Source organism: Loxodonta africana, chromosome 7 (genome assembly GCF_030014295.1).
Source record: "Loxodonta africana isolate mLoxAfr1 chromosome 7, mLoxAfr1.hap2, whole genome shotgun sequence".
NCBI classification, from domain to species: Eukaryota; Metazoa; Chordata; class Mammalia; order Proboscidea; family Elephantidae; genus Loxodonta; species Loxodonta africana.
The window spans coordinates 69,706,260-69,731,975 of NC_087348.1; the positions used below are offsets into that span (position 1 = coordinate 69,706,260).

A 25,716-nucleotide genomic window follows, 5' to 3' on the forward strand; every position below is an offset into this window, starting at 1 on the left:
CAGTAATAAAAAGATGGGAGCAACCAAGGTGCCCATCGACAGATGAATGGATAAATAAATTACGGTATATTCACAGAATGGAATACTACACATCGATAAAGAACAATGAAGAATCCGTGAAAAGTTTCATAACACGGAGGAATCTGGAAGGCATTATGCTGAGTGAAATTAGTCAGTTGCAAAAGGACAAATATTGTATGAGACCACTATTATAAGAACTCAAAAAATAGTTCAAACAGAGAAGAAAATATTCTTTGATTGTTACGAGACAGGGGAGGGAGAGAGGGAGAGGGGTATTCAATAATTAGATGGTAGACAAGAACTATTTTAGGTGAAGGGAAAGAGACACACAATACAGGAAAGGTCAGCACAACTGGACTAAACCAAAAGCAAAGAAGTTTCCTGAATAAACTCAACGATTCGAAGGCCGGAGTAGCAGAGGCAGGGTTTGGGGAGCATGGTTTCAAGGGACATCTAGGTCAATTGGCATACTAAAATCTATTTAAAAAACATTCTGCATCCCACTTTGGAGAGTGGCGTCTGGGGTCTTAAACGCTAGCAAGTGGCCATCTAAGATGCATCAATTGGCCTCAACACACCTGGAGCAAAGGAAAATGAAGAACACCAAAGACACAAGGTAATTATGAGCCTAAGAGACAGAAAGGGTCGCATAAACCAGAGACTACATCATCCTGAGACCAGAACTAGATGGTGCCCGGTTACAATCGTTGGCTGTCCTGACAGGGAACACAACAGAGAACCCCTGAGAGAGCAGGAGAGCAGTGGGATGCAGACCTTAAATTCTTGTAAAAAGACCAGACTTAATGGTCTGACTGAGACTAGAAGAACCTCCAAGGTCATGGTCCCCAGACCTTCTGTTCCCAAAGCCAACTCTTCAAACAGGGATGGGACTGGACTATAGGATAGAGAATGATACTAGTGAGGAGTGAGCTTCTTAGCTCAAATAGATACATGAGACTATGTGGGCAGCTCCTACGTGGAGGGGAGATGAGAAGGCAGAGGGGGTTAGAAGCTGGCTGAATGGAGATGAAAATAGAGGGTGGAGAGAAGGAGGGTGCTGTCTCATTAGGAGGAGAGCAACTAGGAGTATATAGAAACATAGCAAGGTGTATATAAATTTTTGTATGAGAGACTGACTTGATTTGTAAGCTTTTACTTAAAGCACAATAAAAATTAAAAAAAAAAAGAAAGGAATAATATTTACCTCAAGGATATTGTGAGGACCAAGTAAGAGAACGCCTAATATAAAGTGCTGTGGAAAGTACCAATAGATGAGCAATAAATGTCATTTGACCCTGAATTTTACTGTATCAAGTCACCTTTCTAATCTCAGTTCAATTTCTAATTCTTTTTTTTTCTTTTTGCAGAGGGTTACACTCATTTATTTGTCCTTGCCTGCCATATCTTCATGAAGTTCTTAAAAATTAATTTTAATTAATAGACCTTAGTTTTTAAAAGAGTTTTAGATTTACAGAAATTGATCAGATTGTAGAGTTCCCACATCAACCACCCCGGCATAGTTTCCCCTACTATTAACATCCTACATTAGTAAGGTGTATTTGTTACAATTATAAACCGTTATTATTATTAGCTAAAGACCATAATTTATTCAGATATTTGTATTTCCTTAGTTTTTACCTAATGTTCTTTTTTCTGTTGCAGGATAACATTCAGGACACCACATTACACTTAGTTATAAGCTAAATCTTGGCCGTGATAGTTTTTCAGACTTTTCTTGGTTTTTGACAGTTTTGAGGAGTCAGGTACATTGTAGGATGTCACTCTATTGGAATTTGTCTGATGTTAGACTGAGGTTATGGGTTTGGGGATGAAGATCACAGAGGTAAGGTGCCACTTTCATCACATCACACCAAGAGTACTGTCATGGACTGAATTTTGTCCCCCCAAAAATGTATGTATTAATTTGGCTGGGCCATGATTCCCCATATTGTGTGATTGTCCTCTATTTTGTGATTGTAATTTTATGTTAGAGAGGATTAGGTGGAATTGCAATTTTATATTAAAAAGGATTAGGGTGGGACTGTAACACCCTTACCAGGTCACTTCCCTGACCCAATGTAAAGGGAGTTTCCCTGGGGTGTGGTCTGCACCACCTTTTATCTCTCAAGAAGTAAAAGGAAAGGGAAGCTAGCAGAGAGTGGGCACCTCCTACCACCAAGAAAGAAGCACTGGGTGCACAGCGTGTCCTTTAGACCCAGGGTACCTGTGCAGAGAAGCTCCTAGGCCGGGGAAAGATTGATGAGAAAGACCTTCCTCTGGAGCTGACAGAGAGAGAGAGTCTTCCCCTGGAGCTGATGCCCTGAATTTGGATTTGTAACCTACTGGACTGTGAGAAAATAAATTTCTCTTTGTTAAAGCCATCCACTTGTGGTATTTCTGTTATAACAGCACTAGATGACTAAGACAAGTACATTCTATCAGCATGATTTATTAATATTGATATGGACCTTGGTTACCTGGCTAGAGTAGTGTTTGTCAGGTTTCTCCACTATAAAGTCACTCTCTTTTCTCCCTTTCCATACTGTACTTTTTGGAAGAAGTCACTAACTCAAATGTGAGAAGAAGCCCACATTAAGGAGTGAGGAGTTATTCTGCCCTCCTAAACATTCTTAAATGCAAATATGTGGTGCATGATAGTGATGTCTGTCATCACCTGTGTTGCCCAGAGCTCCCTTTAAGGGAAGTTACTTCTACTCACCCACTAAATGAATAATTTCTTTTACAAAGATCAGCACAAATCCCGTTCCTATGAGGCAGCGGTTAAAGATGTCCCAAATGTCCCCAACTTTTCCAAACTGCTGTACCACTCCATCATCTCTAACATCAACTACTCCCTCTCCCCTCAGTACTATCCCTCCTGTCTTTGGGTTCCCTAATTTCTTGCAAAGTCTCACAGAACTCACAGACCATATAAAGGAAATGACTCATGAGGTTTTGGAGGCTTGCAAGTCCCAAATTCGTGCATCAGGTGTAGACTTCTCCCTGGCCCTCAGTCTCTGCCCAAAGGCATTCAGCTTTCTTGCTCTGTGGGCCGGGAAGCCCACTGAGCTGTCTCTTGCAGGTCTGTGCTGCCGGTTTCTGCTGTGGGTCTCTCCTTCTTTGGTAGTGTAGCAGGCTCTCCTCTTCCCTCTGGAATTGGCTCTCTTTTAAGGCAAATTTGACCAATCTCCTTGGTAGGCCACCATTACCTTATCACACAATCACCTGGGTGGGAGTTACAAGACAATGGCTATAAAGGCCATACACAAAAGTAATTAATCCACCATACCACACCCATTGTCGTCAAGCTGATTTCAACTCATAGTGACCCTACAGGACAAAGTAAAACTACCCCATAGAGTTTCCGAGGTACGGACGGGGTAGAATTGAACTGCCGACTTTTTAGTTAGCAGTTGAGCTCTTAACCACTGCACCACCAAGGCCTCCCCCCACAGTCCCTACTAAATGGACAGTAGTCCACAGGACTCTGATTGGGACAGAGATGGTCCCCTGACCTGAAAAAGACCATCATTAGAACATAACCCATGATTTAGGAAATGTCTTAAAAGATAAGAGCACATTCCCTCAGGAACTGGAGCCAAAGGACAGAGATGGTGGCAGGTACAGGAGCTGGATGATTATATGAGGTGGTACTGGGGTAGCCATGGGTAAGACGGCTCGGGAAGGTGCTTAGAAGAGAAGAAAGAGAATGGGGGAGATAAACAAAAAGGGACAATAATACCATGACAAAGGGAAGCAGAGATGAGAGTGGTTAGTTCTCTTCCCTTTCTGAGATTTGGTTGTTCAGTTTTTTAGGAGCTCCAAAAATGAGGGGCTTGCATTTACAGGAAAGATGATGGTGTAGTTACACATCATCAAAAAATTATTGTCCCTGAAATCTGATGATAAAATAAAATAAAGGGAGTATTTAAAAGCAAAGATGCCATCTTGAAAACTAATGTGTGCCTGACCCAAGCCGTGATGTTCTCAATCGCCTCATATACATGCAAAAGCTGGACAATGAATAAGGAAGACTGAAGAAGAATTGACACCTTTGAATTGTGGTGTTGTCGAAGAATACTGAATATACCATAGACTGCCAAAAGAACGAACAAATCTGTCTTGGAAGAAATACAGCCAGGATGCTCCTTAGAAGTAAAGATGATGGGACTACATCTCACATACTTTGGATATGTTATCAGGAGGGATCAGTCCCTGGAGAAGGACATGGTGCTTGGTAAAGTAGAGGGTTCACCAAAAATGGGAAGTCCCTCAAGGAGATGGATAGAGACAGTGGCTGCAACAATTGGGCTCAAGCGTAACAACAATTGTGAGGATGGTACAGGACTGGGCAGTGTTTGGTTCTGTTGTACACAGGATCACTATGAGTCAGAACCCACTCGACGGCACCTAACAACAACAACAAAATAAAGAAAAGAATTTTATATGCACTGAAATTGGAGAATGGTCAAAATCTCTTACCATATACTCCCCCAAACACTGCCAAAATCAATGTAGTTCAGGTTAAATTGAAGACGATACATGCAAATTCAATTCATAGAAAGTCAAGAGCAGTGTGGAGGAAGTAAATGGAGGTGGCTCTGAAGAGTCTTGGAAAGAACCCCTAACTTGGAGGAAGGGAGATTGAAGGCATCGAGAGACTATAAGAGAAATAGGAAATGTCCTGCCTTGGATCCATTCCCCTAACATGAAATGGTCTTAAGGCTAATGAAAAAGTAGAGAAATTATGGCCATGTATGGTTTTCCCCTCTATCTCTTCCCAGCCCAGTTTATTAACCAAAAGGGGCAAGGCCTAGAGACAAGCCTTGGTAGCAGCAGTAGCTCAAGAGTTACCTTTTCATCAGAGAATTGTACACACAAGCCATAAAGAGAAATGAAGTTCTGACAAATGCTACAACATGCATGAACCTTGAAAACATTATGCTGAGTGAAATACTGTATGACCCTACTTAAATGAAATACCTAGAAGAAGCAAAGCATAGTGGTTATTAGTGGTGTTATTGATGGTTACCACGGGCTGATGGGCATGGGGCAGAGGGAGTTACCGCTTAAAGGGTACTGAGGTTCTGCTAAGGGTGACGAAAAAATTCCGAAATGCATAGTGGTGATGGCTGCACAACATGGTGAACATAATTAATATCACTGTAAAAATGGTTGAAATGGTAAATGTTTTGTTACATATATTTAACCACAATAAAAAAATTTAAATGGCTACAATGACAAACTTTTGGTTACATAGATAAATTTTTTTTTAAGTTAACTTTTCAGCTGCTGGCAAAAAGCTACTATGCAAAGAAAACTACATATGCCCTGACCTACCAGACCCTCTTGGGTCCTGTGTCTTCCCCTGCGCTGGCATCTCATCATGGTTTGACTTGCCCAAAACAGAAACACAAACTAAAATCTAAAAGACTCCTCATCCCCATGGTATCAGAATAGGGTTGCCAGGTACCCCATATGTATTTAATGGTTTGGTCCTGTATACTGTATTGACTTTGTCAGGATGCCCTAAATGTCCTATAGTCAGTTCTCTCAAACATGCACAAAAATTTGGTAGTTATTTTTCCACCACAGTAATTGGTGCTTAAGGTCCCTGTGTAGCACAAACAGTTTGCACTTGGCTGCTAACCAAAAAGTTGACAGTTCGAGCACACCAACGGCACCACAGAAGAAAAGACCTGGTGATCTGAGTCTGTAAAGATTACAGCCAAGAAAACTCTATGAAGCAGTTCTACTCTGTAACATATGGGGATGCCATGAGATAGAATCCACTCAAGACAACAACAAAAATTGGTACTTAAATCAATTACATGGCAACACGAGTAGAATATCATACTTCCGCAAATAAAAATCTGAAAAATGTCTTTTTTTTTTTTTTTTTTTTAAAGAGAAAACGTAAAAGAACTTTAATATCCAAACAGTTAGGGTAAAGAATACTGGATTAATGAGTCATTAAGCGTGAGTCACTTCAGTTTTCTTACAGTACCAAATGTATTTTAAAGTAAAATCTGAACACATATTGCAGAGAATGTAGCAAATTTTAAAAATTTAATTTCCTTACCTGATACTAACACCAGTATGATTTGTGACTGAAAAATCCTTAAATGATTTGTTTTAACACACAGAGTTAGACATAAATAGAAGTTAGCAATAATCCTGAAATGTGAATTTATTTAGTAGCAACCTAGTCATCATGAATAATGACGTGACTTTCTTCTCAAGAAATAGTTAATGTAAAAAAAAAGAGTAGTTAATGTACATTTTAAGATTTGTGTAATGTGAAAATATACCGGCTAATAAAAAGTATTACTTGAAATAGTCATAAGAAAAGAAAAATTATACTTTTGCTTAAGTTATTTATGCCCAAATAATTTACTCTGCAGTCCACAAGATGTTAAGGAAATAAAAATATTTTTGAATAAGAGAAAATAATGAGGGTACTAAAACAGAAACACGAGCCAGAAGAATCTAAATACAGGTTCCTGATATTTTATTTTTTTAGCGTATTTCATTTAAGCTGCTTTTGGTTGCATGTCCTGATCTGTAAAAGTTAACACGGAAATAAAATTTCCAAGTATTTAAAAGATTTATTCATCTTCCGTAATGCAACCTTTTTTTTTTTTTAATGTAGTTTAGATGAGGGTTTACAGAACAGAATTATTTTACAGAACAAAATACCTTCTCATTAAACAATTACTGCATGTATTGTTTCGTGACATTTGTTACCAAACCCACAACTTGTCAACACCCTCCCTTCTCAACCTTGGGTTCCCTGTTACCAGCTTTCCTGTCCCCTCCTGCCTTCTAGTCCTTGCCTCTGGGGGCTGGTGTGCCCCTTCAGTCTCGTTTTATTTTATGGGCCTGTCTAACCTTTGGCTGAAGGGTGAACCTCAGAAGTGACTTCATTACTGACCTAAAAGGGTGTCCAGGGGCCATACTCTTTGGGTTTCTCCAGTCTCTGTCAGGCCAGTAAGTCTGATCTTTTTTTGTGAGTTAGAATTTTGTTCTACGTTTTTCTCCAGCTCTGTCTGGGATTCCTGTCAGAGCATTTTCAGTGGTTGTAGCTGGGCACCATCTAGTTGTGCTGGACTCAGTCTGGTGGAAGGCTGTGGTAGTTGTAATCCATTTGGCTCTCTGGACTAATCTTTCCCCTGTGTCCTTGTTTTTCTCCATCCTTCCTTGCTCCCGACAGGGTAAGAACAGTGGAGTATCCTAGATAGCTGCTCACAAGCTTTTAAGATCCCAGACCCTACTCACCAAAGTAGAATGTAGAACATTTTCTTTATAAACTATGTTATGCCAATTGAGCTAGACCGAGACCATGGTCCCCATAGCCCTCAGCCCAGTAATTTGGTCCCTTAGGGAGTTTGGATGTGTCTATGGTGCTTCCATGACCTTGCCTTGTATATATTGTGCTGGTTTCCCCAGTACTGTGTACTGTCTTACCCTTCACCAAAGTTACCACTTATCCTTTGTCTATTTAGTGTTTTTCCATCCCCACCCTCAACTCCCTCGTAACCATCAAAGATTGTTTCTTTTTGTGTGTAAACGTTCCCACGAGTTTTTATAGTAATGGTCTCATACAATATTTGTCCTTTTGTGATTGACTTATTTGTCTCATCATAATGCCCTCTAGATTCATCCATGTTGTGAGATGCTTCGCAGATTCATCATTGGTCTTTATTGTTGCATGGTACTCCACTGTGAGTATGTACCATAGTTTGTTTATCCATTCATCTGTTGATGGGCATCTAGGATGCTTCCATCTTTTTGCTATTGCGAATAATGTTGTAATGAATGTGGGTGTGAATATGTCTATTCGTGTGATGGCTCTTGTTTCTCTGGGATATATTCCTAGGAGTGGGATTGCTGGATCGTATGGTATTTCTATTTCTAGGTTTCTAAGGAAGCTCCATATCATTTTCCAAAATGGTTGTACCATTTTGCATTCCATTTTGCAGTGCATAAGAGTTCCAGTCTCCCCATAGCCTCTCCAACATTTGTTATTTTCTGCTTTTTGATTCATGCCAGTAATGCCAGGGTGAGATGGTATCTCATTGTGGTTTTGATTTTCATCGACTCGATGGCACTGATTTAATGGCTAGTGATTTTGAGCATTTCCTCATGTGTCTGTTACCACTTGAATGTATTCTTTGGTGAAGTGTCTTCATTTCCATTGCCCATTTTTAAACTGGATTGTCTTTTTGTTGTAGAAGTGTTGGATTTTCCTGTAGAGTTTAGACATTAGACTTTTGTCAGCTTTTCATAGCCAAAATTTTTTTCCCAGTCTGTAGGTCCTCTTCTTACTCTTTTGGTGAAGTGTTTTGATGAGCATAAGTGTGTAATTTTTAGAAGATCCCAGTTATCTAGCTTATCTTCTAGAGTTTGTGTGTTGTTAGTTATGGTTTATGTCCTGTTAATGCTGTGTATTAGGGCCTCTAGCATTTATCCTATTTTTTCTTCTATGATCTTTATAGTTTTTAGTTTTATATTTAGGTCTTTGATCCATTTTGAATTAGTTTTTGTGTATGGTGTGAGGTATGAGTCCTGTTTCAATTTTTTGCAGGTGGACATCCAGTTTTGCCAGCACCACTTGTTAAAAAGACTGTCTTTTTCCCATTTGATGGACTTTGGGCCCTTGTCAAAGATCAGGTGACCACAGGTAGCTGAATTTACATCTGGGTTCTCAATTCTGTTCCATTGGACAATGTATCTATCATTGTACCAGTGCCAGACTGTTTTGATTACTGTAGCTGTATAGTAAGTTCTGAGGTCAGATAGTGCCAGTCCTCCTACTTTATTCTTCTTCTTCAGTGGTGCTTTACTTATCTGGGGCCTCGTCCCTTCCAATATAAAGTTGATGATAATTTTTTCCACCTCTTTGAAGAATGCTGTTGGTATTTTGATCAGGATTGCATTGTATTTGTAGACTTTCTGGGGTAGAATTGATATTTTCACAATGTTGAGTCTACCTATCCATGAGCATGGTATGTTTTTCTATTTATGTAGATCTCTTTTGATTTTTTTGCAGTAGTGTTTTGTAGTTTCCTTGTATAGATCTTTTACACCCCTGGTTAAATTTATTCCTAAGTATTTTACTTTTTTAGGGGCTATTATAAATGGTATTGTTCTCCTGATTTCCTGTTCATTGTTCTCTTCACTAGCATATGGGAATTCAATGGATTTTTGTATTTTTATCTTGTATCCTGCCACTCTGTTGAATCTTTCTATTAGTTCCAGTAGCTTTCTTGTGGAGTCTTTTGGGTTTTCTACGTATAGCATCGTATCATCCACAAATAGGGAGAATTTTATTTCTTTGTTACCAATTTGGATGCTTTTTATTTCTTTTTCTTGCCTTATTGCCCTAGCTAGGACTTCCAGCACAATGTTAAAGAGGAGTGGTGATAAAGAGCATCCTTGTCTTGTTCCTGTTCTTAGGGGGGATGTTTTCAGCCTCCATTAAGCATGATGTTGGCTGCTGGTTTTATCATAAAGCAACTTTTTAAAAAAAAATAATTTTTATTGTGCTTTAAGTGAAAGTTTACAAATCAAGTCAGTCTCTCACACAAAAACCCATGTACACCTTGCTACACATTCCCAATTACTCTCCCCCTAATGAGACAGCCTGCTCTCTCCCTCCACTCTCTCTTTTCGTGTCCTTTTCTCCAGCTTCTAATCCCCTCCACCCTCTCATCTCCCCTCCAGGCAGGAGATGCCAACATAGTCTCAAGTGTCAACCTGATCCAAGAAGCTCACTCCTCACCAGCATCCCTCTCCAACCCATTGTCCAGTCCAATCCATGTCTGAAGAGTTGGCTTCAGGAATGGTTCCTGTCCTGGGGCAACAGAAGGTCTGGGGGCCATGACCACTGGGGTCCTTCCAATCTCAGTCAGACCGTTAAGTCTGGTCTTATGAGAATTTGGGGTCTGCATCCCACTGGTCTCCTGCTCCCTCAGGGGTTCTCTGTTGTGTTCCCTGTCAGGGCTTTCATTGGTTGTAGCCGGGTACCATTTAGTTCTTCTGGTCTCAGGACGATATTTAGTCACAGTTCATGTGGCCCTTTCTGTCTCTTGGGATAAAGCAACTTTTAATGTACCAACACTTAAAAATATACAGTGACTAAATGAAACATCAGTACAACTGCATAGAATTGAACTGTAAGTTGTCTTTCCTGGGCTCTGGTTTAGAAGTATATTGGCTTAGAGGTCTGGAAGATACAGGCCAGGAAACTTTTGGCTTTTTCTGTTCTTAAATAAAATGCTGGGAGTTCTTTGAAGGTCTTAAAAACAAACAAGCTAAAACAACAACAAAACAAAAAAAAACATACAAATACGTATATTGGGCATTCTTCACCCTTTGTGAGTCAAGGAAGGAGGTTTGTGAGCTTCGCTGAAAACAAAACAAAATCTCCCACAACTCTCCTAAAAGACTTGGAAATGTACAAGAAATGTCAAAACTAGAACAATGCTATCAAAGATTAAACCTCTTAATGCTCAGACCTACCCTAAAATGGTTAAATTCGGAGCTCTAAGAAACAAGTATCAAAAGAATAATGATTGCACTGAGGATTCTCCACTCTGAAGTCTCTTTAAGGAGGTAGGATTTTAAGTGTCTTTCGTTTGCTTGTTTTTTGGCCTCTGAACATTTTAAAAATGCTTTGCCCAACTGGTCTTTTAGGTTAATATTAGAGTTCACAATGAACCCCAAGCCTGACATACAGATATTCTACAGGTTCCCAGCTTCTTTTGTACATGTTAAAATTAAGTTGATTTACTCTTTTTGAGTAAATCTAACTAGAAAATGGCAAATTAATATATTCCTTTACATACAATTTTATGTCTTAAAATTGTTGAAAAACAAGAGTGATGATTATGTATTCAAAGACCACCAAAGTGTGTATTGAATATTCACATGCAAACAACTTAAAATCTTATAAGAAGGAAATTACATAACAAAGTTTGGAATTGAAACATTTTACCTAATGAAATAAATAAATGTAGAAGTTGACACAGTAACTTAACATGGGTTCATAAGAACTTATCATAGTAATGAGGTTTTGTTTTTATATTTCCTGGTACACAGCAAAGTTTATCACAGAAGATAAAAATCCTTTTCAACAAATTAAACAGGGAATTCTTGAGGCACCTTTTCATAGAAAACACAAAATGAATGCAATTATCAATCCATCTGAGAAAAGTTTTCAATTTAAGTGAACATCATTTTTTCTCATTTAAGTATATTTTACAGAACTTTAATAAGGCAAAACAATTTGTGAAAATGTAGATACAAAAATGATGTAAACTAATAATTCATATTTTAAAACCCCCAAAGAGATAAAAGTAGAGATGGGACAGCTCGAACAATGCCTTTAAAATAAAAAATTTTAAAAAACCGAAAACAGAATTGTCACAAGCTGAAGATAAAAAAGAACTTCTAGACTCTGTACAGCTTGGGTTTTTCTTTTTTTTTGTCTTTATATTACACACTTTAAATCATATTAGGAATGCAAACTAGAACTGCGCTCTAGTGGAAAAAAGCTCAACATTGTGCAATTTTTTTTTTTTTAGCTTTTTAAAAACTTTTTATTCTGTGTTCCTCCCCCACATCCTGTGTTTTAGCCTTTATCAGCAGGTCTGAAAAGAGTGTCTGGAAGGAACTGTTTAATTTTGTGAAAACCACGCTCACCGCAACAGCCCTGGTCAGATAGGAATGGAGGTACTCAGGGGAACGCAGAGAACTAGGCAAGATTAGTTTCCCTGGAAACCAGATAGAGCTATTGGAGGTTCAGTGATTTGGGATTCAGTGCCCTGGAAGGGCATTGCTAGGCAAAGTTACTTCAGTGTAAAATGAATAGAATTTACATGTTCAAATTATCGCCTGCAACTTTTCTCATTCTGTGTATATGTTTTTAACCAAGCTCAACCATAACTAGGTAAATGAAAGCAGAAGCATAGCTAGAACATTTGGGATATATGATTAGGATTTATAACCCTGCAGTCTAAGGCAGTGGCAAGAGAGAATGGGGAGCTTTAGTCAAGAGCCCCAGAAAACCCAGTGCCGTCGAGTCGATTCCAACTCAGAAAATATCCTAAAATGGCCCCTTAGTGTGGGAAGTGCTGCCTGGAAGGTTTTACTATATACCTGTCTAAGGAATCCCAGCAGACTACTTGTGTAGGCTAGCAAAAGTCTCCCTGAGGGTTAATGAGAATCTTGGTAGGCTGTTGGGGCTATCCCATTCCAAATGGTGCTCACATGGGCTTAGGAATAAAAGATATATCAATGGTTATAATCTTTAATAGCTTAATCTTATTTCAAACAGTCATGATGAGAGGCGATAATACTCTTAAACCCATAACCCAAGAGGCTGTGACAATTAACTGTGTATCTGCATCTTAAGAACCCTAAGGAGATTTTCTCTTTTCCAAATTAACCAAGTCGGAAGTAAGAAATTGTAGCCAGTTCCCTGGAAAGACTTTGACTAGAAGACATAATAACCCTAGGTCTACTACGGACTGACTGTGTGCCCGAGAGGAACTCACTCTCTTATTTTGGAACCCCGGTTTCCACCTGCGAAAAATGCAGAGCCTATATTAGCTGAGTTTTCTCAGCCCTTCCAACTCTAAAGTTCTATCAGTTTGAGAATGTAGACTTCCCATTGTTGATAAATGCAGTCAAGTCTCTGTCCTTGAACTGTCTTCTAATAAGTCATTCTGATTTATATAACCAGTAAGGTTTTCCAAATTAAAGCTTCCATAGTCAGCACTGTGTCAGGGCAGAAGAAACCAGGAAGCTCCTAAGACTCAACACATGCGGGACCAGCTAATCCAGAAAAGACCACTTGAACGGCATTCTCCAGAAGGACCTGGTGTTCCTGAGGGACTCACTCCATTTTCAACCAAAGCAACTGCCTAAAAGCCCTTAGTTCTTGCCAAAAGCATAAGGAAACTATTGGGTTTCCCCTTAAAAATTGTTCTCCAACTCAGGATATAGGACACAAAATTGTACACTCTGAATTGGGTTCTGAGCAGTTGGAAGAATTTCAATTTTTTTTTTAAATAAAACTTTCAGATTACAAAAGGTACACTGAAAAGAATTCAAAATGGGATTTCCAGTAGTTGTAATGTGTGCAATATGTTTTCTGAGTATACAGAATCTTCAATAGTGACCTCTCTGCAATATAGATATCAGAAATAATTAGAAAAAAACTTTACGCCCAGCTATTGATCTTCCTTTATGCACAGCATTTGATAAGAGCATCGTACTGGAAAAAAAGAATACCCCGAATCCTGGTTCTGTCTCTAGGTTGAACTTGGCCAAGCCAGTGTTCCTCTCTGGGCCTGAGGATCCTCAAATTTTTTTTTTTTTTTAATTTTATTGTGCTTTAAGTAAAAGTTTACAAATCGAGTCAGTCTCTCATACAAAAATTTATACACACCTTGCTATATACTCTTATATATTCCCCCTAATGAGACAGCACATTCCTTCCCTCCACTCTCTATTTTCATGTCCATTCGGCCAGCTTCTGGCCCTCTTTCCTCTCTCATCTTCCCTCCAGACAGGAGACACCAACATAGATTCATGTGTCTACTTGATCCAAGAAGCTCATTCTTCACAGTATCATTTTCTATCCCATAGTCCAGTCCAAGAGTTGGCTTTGGGAATGGCTCCTGTCCTGGGCTAACAGAAGGTCTGGGGACTATAACCTCCAGGGTCCTTCTAGTCTCAGTCAGACCATTAAGTCTGGTCTCTTTTTGAGAATTTGAGGTCTGCATCCCACTGCTCTCCTGCTCCCGCAGGGGTTCTCCTTTGTGCTCCCTGTCAGGGCAGTCATCGGTTGTAGCCAGGCACCATCCAGCTCTTCTGGTCTCGGGCCAATGCAGTCTCTGGTTTATGTGGTCCTTTTTGTCTCTTGGGCTCATAATTACCTTGTGTCTTTGGTGTTCTTCATTCTCCTTTGCTCCAGGTGGGTTGAGACCCTGTGATACATCTTAGATGGCTGCTTGCTGGTTTTTAAGACCCCAGATGCCACTCTTCAAAGTGGGATGCATGTTTCCTTAATACATTTTATTATGCCAGTTGACTTAGATGTCCCCTAAAACCATGATCCCCAAACCCCCGCCTCTGCTACACCGGCCTTCAAAGCATTCAGTTTATTCAGGAAACTTCTTTGCTTTTAGTTGAGACCAGTTGTGCTGACCTCGCCTGTATTATGTGTTGTTCTTCCCTTTACCCAAAATAATTCCCATCCACTATCTAACCGGTGAAAACCTCTCTCCCTCCCTTCCTCCCTCTCCCCACTATAACCAACAAAGAATAATTTCTTCTCTGTTTAAACTATTTCTCCAGTTATTATGGTAGGTCTTATGCAATATTTGCCTTTTTGCAACTGATTAATTTCAGTCAGCATAATGCCTTCCAGATTCCTCCATGTTATGAAATGTTTCACAGGTTCATCATTTTTATCGAAGCATACTATTCCATTGTGTGAATATACCATAGTTTATTTATCCATTCCTCCATTCATGGGCATCTTGGTTGCTTCCATCTTTTTGCTATTGTAAACAGTGCTGCAATGAACATGGGTGTGCATATATCTGTTCATGTAAAGGCTCTTATTTCTCTAGGATATATTCCAAGGAGTGGGATTGCTGGATCATATGGTAGCTCTATTTTTAGCTTTTTAAGGAAGCGCCAAGTCAATTTTCAAAGTGGTTATACCATTTTACATTCCCACCAGCAGTGTATAAGTGTTCCAGTGTCTCCACAACCTCTCCAACATTTTTTTTGTGTGTGTTTTGGATTAATGCCAGCCTTGTTGGGGTGAGATGGAATCTCATCATAGTTTTGATTTGCATTTCTCTAATGGCTTATGATCATGAGCATTTCCTCATGTATCTGTCAGTTACCTGAATGCCTTCTTTAGTAAAGTGTTTGTTCATACCCTTTCCCCATTTTTTAATTGGGTTATTTGTCTTTTTGTTGTTGAGTTTTTGCAGTATCATGTAGATTTTAGAGGTCAGATGCTGATCATAAATGTCATAGCTGAAAACTATTTCCCAGTCTGTAGGTAGTCTTTTTACCCTTTTGGTGAAGTGTTTGGATGAGCACAGGTGTTTGATTTTTAAGAGCTCCTAGTTATGTGGTTTCTCTTCTTCATTGTTGGTAATGTTTTGTATACTGTTTATGCCATGTATTAGGGCTCCTATTTTTTCTTCCATGATCGTTTTAGATTTTATTTTTAGGTCTTTGATCCCTTTTGAGTTCATTTTTGTGCATGGTGTGAGGTCTTGTTTCTTTCTTTCTTTTTTTTTTTTGTAGACGGATATCCAGTTATGCCAGCACCATTTGTTAAAGAGACTGTCTTTTCCCCGTTTAACTGACTTTGGGCCTTTGTCAAATATCAGCTGTTCCTGTGTGGATGGCCTTAGGTCTGGATTCTCAATTCTGTTCCATTGGTCTATATATCTGTTGTTGTACCAGTACCAGGATGTTTTGACTACAGTAGCAGTATAATAGATTATAAAATTAGGTAAAGTGAGGCCTCTCACTTTGTTCTTCCTTTTCAGTAATGCTTTACTTATCCAGGGCGTCTTTCCCTTCCCTTGTCCTTTGTGGTGGATTTAACTTTAAAGTCTATTTTGTCAGAAATTAATACTGCCATTCCTGCTCTTTTTTGATTGTTGTTTGCTTGATATATTTTTTTCCATCCTTTGGGTTTCAGTTTTTTTGTGTCTCTAAGTTTAAAGTGTGTCTCTTGTAGGCAGCATATAAATGGATCATTTTTTTTATCCATTCTGCCACTCTCTGTCTCTTTATTGGTGCATTTAGTCCATTTACATTCAGCGTAATTATAGATAGGTATGAGTTTAGTGCTGTCATTTTGATGTCTTTTTTGTTTATGCCATGTATTAGGGCTCCTAGCATTGTCCCTATTTTTTCTTCCATGATCTTTATCGTTTTAGATTTTATTTTTAGGTCTTTGATCCCTTTTGGGTTCATTTTTGTGCATGGTGTGAGGTCTTGTTTCTAATACTAAAGAACTCCCTTTAGTATTTCTTGTAATATTGGTTTGTTTTTACAAATTCCCTAAGCTTCTGTTTTCTAATTTCACCTTCATATTTGAGAGACAGTTTTGCTGGATATATGATTTTTGGTTGGCAATTTTTTTCCATCAATGCTTTATATAAGTCATCCCATTGCCTTCTTGCCTGTATGGTTTCTGCCGAGTAGTCCTTGCTTATTCTTATTGACTCTCCTTTGTAGATGGCTTTGCTTATCCTTAGCCACTCTTAAAATTCTCTCTTTATCTTTGGTTTTGGCAAGTTTGATTACAATATGTCTTGGTGAGTTTCTTTTAAAATCTACCTTTTGTGGAGTTCGATGAGCATCTTGGATAGATATCTTTTCATCTTTCATGATATCAGGGAAGTTTTCTGTCAAGAAATCTTCAACAATTCTCTCTGTTTTCTCTGTTGTCCCTCCCTATTCTGGTACTCCAATCACTTGTAGGTTATTTCTCTTGATAGAGTCCCACATGGTTCTTAAGGTTTCTTCATTTTTTTTAATTCTTTTGTCTGATTTGTCTTCATATGTATCGGTGCTAAGTGCTTTATCTTCAAGCTCACTAACTCTGCCTTCCACTTGCTCAGTTCTACTCCTCTGACTTTCTATTGCATTGCCTACTTCTGTAATTTTATTGTTAATCTTCTGAAATTCTGATTGCTGTCTCTCTGTGGATTCTTGCAGCTTATTAAATTTTTCATTATGTTCTTGAATAAACTTTTTAATTTTTCCAACTACTTTATCTGTGTGTTCCTTGGCTTGTTCTGCATATTGCCTGATCTCCTTCCTAATCTTGTTCCTGATGTCTTGAAGAGTTCTGTATATTAATCTTTCGAATTCTGCATCCGGCAATTCCAGGAAGACACCTTCATCCAGAAGATCTGCTGATTCTTTGTTTTCAGAGCTTGTTGAGGTGATCATGGTCTGTTTCTTTATGTGACTTGATATTGACTGTTGTCTCTGAGCCATCTGTAAGTTATTGTATTAGTTTATTTTATGTTTGCTTACTGTGTCCTAGCTTATTGCTTTGTTTTGTTTTGATATGCTCAAATGGGTTGCTTGAGTGAGTAAGCTTGATTTTTTTGCCTTTGAAGCTCTGACATCCTGACACCAGATGGCTAGAGCTGTTATCAGGCATATCAGTCTAGGAGTCCATTCACTTTTCTTGTATGAATTCAGCTCAGGTGTCCAGGTAGCTAGTCATCGAGCATGTGGTACAGGCTCTGTCCTACAGTATTAGAAGGGCAAGGGTGATTGGTGTAGGTGCCAGTATCTGCTTGCAGCAGGCAGTCACACTCTGAACAAGGCAGGGGGCTGAGAACCATCCCCTGAGTGTCTGTGAGGAAAGCGTGTTCCTGTTCTCTAGAGCATACAGGTGGGTGGGTTCTGCAGATGGACCATGGGCACCCAATGTTTTTGTTTGTAAGGACTGGGAGGTACCAGTTATCCTTGGACCCCTGTCATGGGTGACTGGGTGACCCGAGTGGAGCCACCAGTCCTCAGACCCCTGGTGTGGGTAGGTGAGGACCCTGTTTAACAGGCAAAGTGGTGTCAAATATCAAACACCCACCTCTTCACTGCACTGCTGAAATGGTTGCAGTCTGCTGATAAAGGCCTATTCTCCTAAAACAGGCCCATACAGGTCTGTGCAGGGGGGAAAGGTTTTCGAAGTCCACAGACCATTTATGCCTGGATAGGAGCCACTTCTGTCCTGAGCTCCCCCAGTTAGTGGAGCTGGCAAATTATCTTCTCCCCCAATTGTGAATTTATTCCTACTTCAAGGCTGGGAGGATGGCTCCTGGTGCCCAACAGGGCTTATCTCAGGCCCAGGGAAATCAACAGCCTCTGAAGCTAGCTTGGGGGTACAGTAAAATATACACAAGTACTTAGCTTTTGCCGAGAGCACTGTTCTTCTCTGGTTCCAGAGGTGTGAGTAGGCTGTGCAGCTGGCTGCATCTCCCTGAGGAAACTGTGGCCAAACGCTACTACAATCCCACTGCAGCCGATCCCGGGAATGGTGTTTGAGGTATCCCAGTGATTCAGGTCTGGCAACTCCTTTCCACTTCCGAACCATATCTCCCTCCCCCTGCTGCTCAGTCCATTTTCTAACTTTGCCTTTGATATTCAGGGCTCCTAGCTTGTCATAAATATAATTGTTTTACTCATTTTTTGGGGGGTCTGTGTTGTAAGAGGGATCTCAGGAAGCTTCTGGCTATTCCGCAGTCTTGGCCCCACCTCACATTGTGCAATTTTCTGCCTCTTAATTTAAAAAAAAAAGTGGCAGCATTTCCTGCATTTGTATTTGAAATAAGGATCTGAGAAACTTTATCAGAAAAGTTAATGAAAGCAAAAATTGGCAGATATTCAGTAACTTGTTTCTTTTTAAAAGAACGTGGATGATGAATTAGAAGTTCTTGTTGGTAAACTTAGCAAAGTTGTAGCTATCATACACAGATAAGTGTCTGAAGTTTGAGCTATGATTTTACAAAATAGAACAGCATTAAACTTCCTATTAGTCTCTCAAGGAACAGTTTGCGTCTTAATAAGTAAATATTGCTGTATTTATATTAACTCACAATCTGAGGTTTTGCAGAGTACAGTTGCTGCTGAGGCACATGAAAAGCAATTACTGATGCTGCTTAAGCATAAACAAACACCTCATGAGATTTGTTTCCTTGGTTCGAAGACCTTAGGGTCACGGTTTCATTGGTTATTTCAGACAATTGGCCTAATATTACTGTCATTATTTCTGCTTTACTTCCTAATTTGCTGTCTGGTGCCTGGGATCTTAGAAACCAGATGGTGCCCAACTACCATTTATTGAATGTTTTTGTTCAAAGATTCTATAGCAAGATCACAATCCAAAGAAGGGAATGACAAATAGTTGTAATTTTCCTCAAATCCAGATTTCTGGCTTTCATGGAGGTTGAGGTAACCTACACAGCCCACTGCCTTTTAATGTCCTTTTGAACCTCGAGTTTTGAGAAAGAAGAAAAACAAAAAAACAATGGGTTCCTGAAGCCATTTTGAGTCAATGGTCCAGATAAACTAGTAAAACCATTTTGCTGTGGGTGTTGTGCTTTTTCTTCAAGAATTCAGTCCGTTTTGTGAAACTGACTCCGAAGAACAGATTGGGAGCTATGGTTAAGGTAAATCGGTAATCAGTTTACTCAGTCTTCAAGCCAATGTTGTATCAAATACCTGTCTAATGTTTGTAATCAAACTATCACCCTCTTATGATGCAGAAAATTATGTATCTGAAATAAACCAGGTTTTCTGAGGGGATGGACCTCATGGCTCAGACTCCATTTTGTCTTAGACTCCACTTTGGCTTCTGAGAAAGTGACCCATGACTGCTAACAGGTAAACCAGGGAGGGGCAGCTTGCCCTCAGGGAGAACACTTAAAACACCCGAGAACACTTAGTATGTTTTAAATGGATTAACTGGAGACCAACAGAAGTCCATCCTGTATTATCTTGCTAATTATGAATTCTCTAATGGAAACTTGTTTGTTACATGTAAATTTTTCTTTATTTTCTGCTTCCACTAGACAAACTTTGTGTACTCTTTATTGATATATGTTTTTCTGTGGTAGATCTAACTATACTAATTTAGATGATCCCTTTCCAACTGCCAGTGAATTTACATGGGCAATCTCTTATTTAGGCAATGCACTTTGGGAACTTTAGGACTACCTTTAGATATTTATACTAACGATGCTAGTAAATATTGGAAAGAGAATGTTAAATTGTTATACATTGTAAAATGAAAGTCAAGAGAAAACTCATTGGTCCAACACTCAGGGTATGGTTGGTAGCTTTAATCCTTACTTATGGTATGGTTGAATTGGAGAAATCTTTAAGAAATTTATCAATCACTATGGGACAAACAGCAGATGAAGTTGTTAATGGGATGGAAACACAACAGTGACATAATAGAATAGCCTTGGATTTTTTACTAGTCCAAGAAAGTGTAGTCTGTGCTGTAGCAAATACCTCTTGTTGCATTTGGGTAAATAACACAAGACAAATAGAACAAGATATACACAGAATTAGACAACAAGGTACTTGGTTACACACTGTGACAGCCTTAGAAACACCAGATTTATTTGGTTGTTTACCATCAAGAATAAGTACATGGGCTAGATTACTATTGCAAGGAATAGTAATAGTCTACATCCTGATAGTATTAGGCATAATAAAACGTATCTTCTATTGTCTTACATACTTAAACAGCAAAAGAAGGTCTTTGGCTAAAATGTTAACGTACAGTGAGTCTGTGATTGATAAGACATTGCTCCTACTTAAGATACTTGTGAAGAACCAGATGGTATCTTGCATAAAACCAGCACTGTGAGTTTAAAGAGCCTGCAATGGCCACCACCTAGGAGTTCCACTAAGTCCAGGTATTGATTCTCAATGTGTTATCTCCAAACTCCGATCAACAGGAAGGAATGATTTAGGAAATAATATTGAAATCATTATTCCCTGTCCTTGAGCAGAGAGAATGTGACCCAGCTGGAGCAGGACCCACGAGGACACATCAACTGAGCCCGGAGATATAAAGACAATAGCCAGGACAATCTTGGAAAATATCTTTTAGGGAACTTTTCACATAAACCAATCAAACAGAACACAAAAGACTTCCCATCCTAATCTTTTTCTATTAGCATTTAGTGAACAGAAAATTTGCTGGACCAATGAAGACCCTAGTGACTGTCATTGGGTTTTTTTTTGCTGAAACCTGTACCGATGATTATTAAGTAAGACGATTCAAAATGTAGGATCACAGTTTTTAGCCAATCACTGAAAAGGCGAAGGTTTCAAAGGTTTGCCTGTTTTGTAATGTTAATATACAGTGGTCATTCTGTAACCTTCCTTAGACATTAGACTTCCTTAGATATGTCAGGCAGACATGGCTGTGGCAGCATGCTTGTCTGTTTTCCCACTTTGCCTATTCTGTAAAATTTCCTTGAATTTGCACCCATTCATGGTGCAGAAGACTGTCTGATTAAATCCCTGCTGATTCCATGCCTGGTAATACATTCCATATGCAGGTACTTGCCAACCATTAGGCATATACTGTCCAATTTCTTGTGCATTTCCATACCACTGGCCCCACTGGCCATAAGCTTGTGGATATCAAATTTGATTCTGCTGTTATACACGATTTATTATATCACACATTTCATAACATGATCTTCAATGGTAGTACCAATAACAGAAATAATTGCATATGCTGCACTTTCATGAGAATTGAACCGAACAAATGAACATCTTTTGTCTGGAAAGATACAAATTTCCATTATTTGTCCAAATGGTAAAAAAGTCTGATGCATTAGTTGTTCTCTTAGTCCAGAAGTAACACCTCTACAGTATACAGTACAGCTGCTTGGACTAGACTAATTTACAACCTCATCATATGATAGCTGTTCAGTGTTTGACTCATGTGTACTCTTTGGAGCCTGGAGGCTTTTGCATTGCCCAGTTAGTTCTCATTTATCATCCACCGAGCCACTGGTCACCCATCTGTTCAATGGTGTTTTCGCCTTCCCATTTGTTGAAAAATGAGACAAAGCCATAACCCCTAGACTTTCCTGTTGCCATGTCTTTAAACACATGGGCATTTGATATTCTTCCAAATGGTACAAAAGCAGCTTTTATATCTTCAGTTGTAAATTTCTGGACTGAAATAACCAACAAAGACATGGAAATGAGCTGGTGAATACTGTGTGCTGACAACCGTACTACTGCTTGTATCTTTCTTTTGACTGCTGGAAGTTGTTTGACTTTGACTTCCTTACTCATTATCTTCCACCCATTCATAGCAGGTAGTGCTGCAGCTGCGTGATGATGTTCATAAAACTCTCTAAAAAAATATGGATCATTTCCAGCCGCATCTATAATCATTTCGCAATTTTTACAAGGTCCAATTTGGCTGAAGAGCTGGAGAATTAGAGCTTCTGTCACGTTTCTGGAAAGATTACCGACATTTGGAGTCTTGGGCATCTCGTCTTCCATGGCTGCTGCTGTGTGCTGTGGCCTCCAGGTCCAGGTCCCTACCCTTTACTATCTCCCAAAGCTTTTGAGTGGCTATAACTGTGGAATAGCAGGGTTTCTCTGCCAGCCAGAGGTTACTCCATGTCCTTCTTTGGCAGCAATTACACTAAACCGCCTGGCCCAGCACGAACAATGAAGCTCAATACAAGATGATGGAGAGCCAGGTTGAACAATATCTTATGGTCTCTCCTGCAGGTTTGGCTGACGGAAGACCAAAAGGAGGAACTGAGAATTATAGGTTTGCTATGAGTTGGAATCAACTTGATGGGAATGGGTATTTTTCATATTCAGGAAAGATTTTGGCTTGTACAACCCGTAGGAGAGAACCTACTCACACTGTGCAGGATCTCAGGCCTACAGAACTATGAGCTAATAAATGGATATGTTTTAAGCTACCAAATTTTAGTACTATATTATATCAACAACAGAAAACTAATACAAGTCTCCGGGCTTCTGAAAATCTACCAGTCAACAACAGCCTCACTCTAGTAACTATGCTTCTGAAAGTTGGCAAATCAATGACAGGTGCAAGTTTCTCAAAGTTGGCTAATCAGTGACAGGTCCTGGCTTCTAGAGAACAGACAACCAGCAAGTGCCTTACTCCAGTCACCATACTAACACAGCTGAAAGTCAGTCAATTCCTGAACACTACTCCTTCTGGCCAATCCCTGAACACTGGGCTTCCTAAAACCTCATATAATCTCATCTCTGGTGTTGTCTGGGGAGAGTGTGCCTTACAAATAAAGCTCTCTTTTGCATCAGATATAGAGTTTATTTTATTGTTAGTTGCAAGTTTGTAAAACTTCTAATTGTTCAACCTGTGTCTACAGTTAGTTATGAGTTCAGGCTTGTGAGTAATATGTGAGATTATAAAATTTAATCTTTGACACAGCTGTGAGATTATAAAATTCAATCTTTTCAATATTTGTGGTGGTTGCTGTTGTTGTTAGGTACCATCGAGTCAATTCAACTCATAGAGACGCTACGTACATCAGAACAAAACACTGCCCGGTCCTGCGCCATCCTCACAATCGTTGTTATGCTTGAGCCCATTGTTGCAGCCACTGTGTCAGTCCATCTTATTGAGGGTCTTACTCTTTTTCGCTGGCCCTCTACTTTACCAAGCATGATGACCTTCTCTAGGGACTGGTCACTCCTGATAATATGTCCAAAGTATGTGAGACATAGTCTCACCATCCTTGCCTCTAAGGAGCATTCTGGCTGTACTTCTTCCAAGACAGATTTGTTCATTCTTTTGGCAGTCCATGGTATATTGAATATTCTTTGCCAACAGCATAATTCAAAGGCATTAATTCTTCTTTGGTCTTCCTTATTCATTGTCCAGCTTTCTCATGCGTATGAGGCAATTGAAAACATAATCACTTGGGTCAGGTGCACCTTAGTCTTCAAGGTAACATCTTTGTTTTTAACACTTTAAAGAGTTCTTTTGCAGCAGATTTGCCAAATGCAGTGCATCGTTGAATTTCTTGACCACTGCTTCCGTAAGTGTTGATTGTGGATCCAAGTAAAATGAAATCCTTGACAACTTCAGTCTTTTCTCCATTTATCAAGATGCTGCTTATTGGTCCAGGTGTGACAATTTTTGTTTTCTTTATGTTGGGGTATAATCCATACCGAAGGCTGTAGTCTTTGATCTTCATCAGTAAGTGCTTCAAGTCCTTTTCACTTTCAGCAAGCAAGGTTGTGTCATCTGCATATTACAGGTAGTTAATGAGTCTTCCTCCAATCCTGATGCTGAATTCTTCTTCACATAGTCCAGCTTGTCAGATTATTTGCTCAGCGTACAGATTGAATAAGCATGGTGAAAGGATACAACCCTGATGCACACCTTCCTGACTTTAAACCATGCAGTATCCCCTTGGTCATTTGAAAGACTGGCTCTTGATCTATGTACAGGTTCTTCATGAGCACAATTAAGTATTCTGGAATTCCCATTCTTCTCAATGTTATCCGTAAGTTGTTATGATACACAGAGTTGAATGCCTTTGCATAGTCAATAAAACACAGGTAAACATCTTTCTGGTATTCTCTGTTTTTAGCCAGGATCCATCTGACATCAGCAAGGATATCCCTGGTTCTATGTCTTCTTCTGAATCCAGCTTGAATATCTGGCAGTTCCCTGTCAATGTACTGCTACAGACACTTTGAGTGATCTTCAGCAAAATTTTACTTAAAACTAAACCAAACCCAGGGCTGTCGAGTCAATTCCGACTCGTAGCAACCCCATAGAGTTTCCAAGGAGCACCTGGTGGATTTGAACTGCCAACCCTTTGGTTAGCAGCCGTAGCACTTAACACTACACCACCAGGGTTTCCCTTACATGTGATATTAATAATATTGTTTGATAATTTTTGCATTTGGTTGAATCACCTTTCTTGGGAATAGGCATAAATATGGATCTCTTCCAGTCAGTTGTCCAGGTTACTGTCTTCCAAATTTCTTGGTGTAGACAAGTGAGCACTTTCAGTGCTGCATCCATTTGTTGAAACATCTCAATTTGTATTCTGTCAGTTCCTGGAACCTTGTTTTCACCAATGCCTTCAGTGCATCTTGTACGTCTTCCTTGCAGTGGTAGCCATTAGCTTTTTTATTTGTGTATATTTGAACCTCAAAATGCCAAAATGCAAGTGTACATTTTGTGATGAATTTTCTGAACAGTGGGCATTTATTAAACGCGGAAAAATCCTTTTGAAGTTCTTTGTGCAGTACACAATTTTTCATTTAATATTGAAAATGTTGGAAAGTCAGATGTAAATCAGTATATACGAACAGCTAAGGATAAGAGATGTATGATTTCCTCAACTGAAACCAAGGAAAATGATAAGTTGTTTGATGATGAGAAACTCAGAGGAAGAAGATGAAATAATTGCAGCAGAAGTTACAACGGTCTTCCACACTACATCTCATTATCAGGTCAAGTCACTATTTGAATGTACTGCTACCACAAGTATTTTCTGATTTCAAAATTGCAAGCAAATTTCCAAGTGCCAAGAGAAAAATCTACTGCGGTTAAAAAAAAAAAAAAAGTAGCTTCACCTACTGTAATAGAGATTAGCAAAGATCTGAATGTCTCATGTTTTTATGGCATAGCCATGAATGAAAATAATCAAATGCAGAAAAAAAAATTGATGAGATTTTAGAAACAGCAAGTTTTTGCAACAATTCTCTTATTGAGTAAGGAATTCATCAGAAAAATTGTACTACTTTTGGTGTACATAATACAAATACAAATTTGGTGGAAGTTTGTATAAATGTCCAGACAACGTTTATTCAAAGCTGAAGTAAAGTTCTATGGAAGGTGTTAACTGTTCTGCCCATATTCTGCATTTACACCCCACCGCTGTCCAGTCAATTACCACTCATAGAGGCCCCACAGGGTTTCCAAAGCTGTAAATCTCTACCATAACAGACTGCTGTATCTTTCTCCCAAGGAGCAGCTGGTGGTTTCAGCCAACACCTTTAACCACCACACCACCAGGTTTCAATAATGCTGCTCATATAGTATCTGATGTCTCTTCTGTCGACATTGAA

General features: G+C 39.2%; 1 pseudogene; it reads right to left on the reverse strand.

Annotated features, from left to right (window-relative positions):
• Nucleotides 1-21,546: 21,546 nt before the first annotated feature.
• On the reverse strand, nt 21,547-22,302 carry LOC100661722 (cytotoxic granule associated RNA binding protein TIA1-like; annotated as a pseudogene).
• Nucleotides 22,303-25,716: the final 3,414 nt, after the last annotated feature.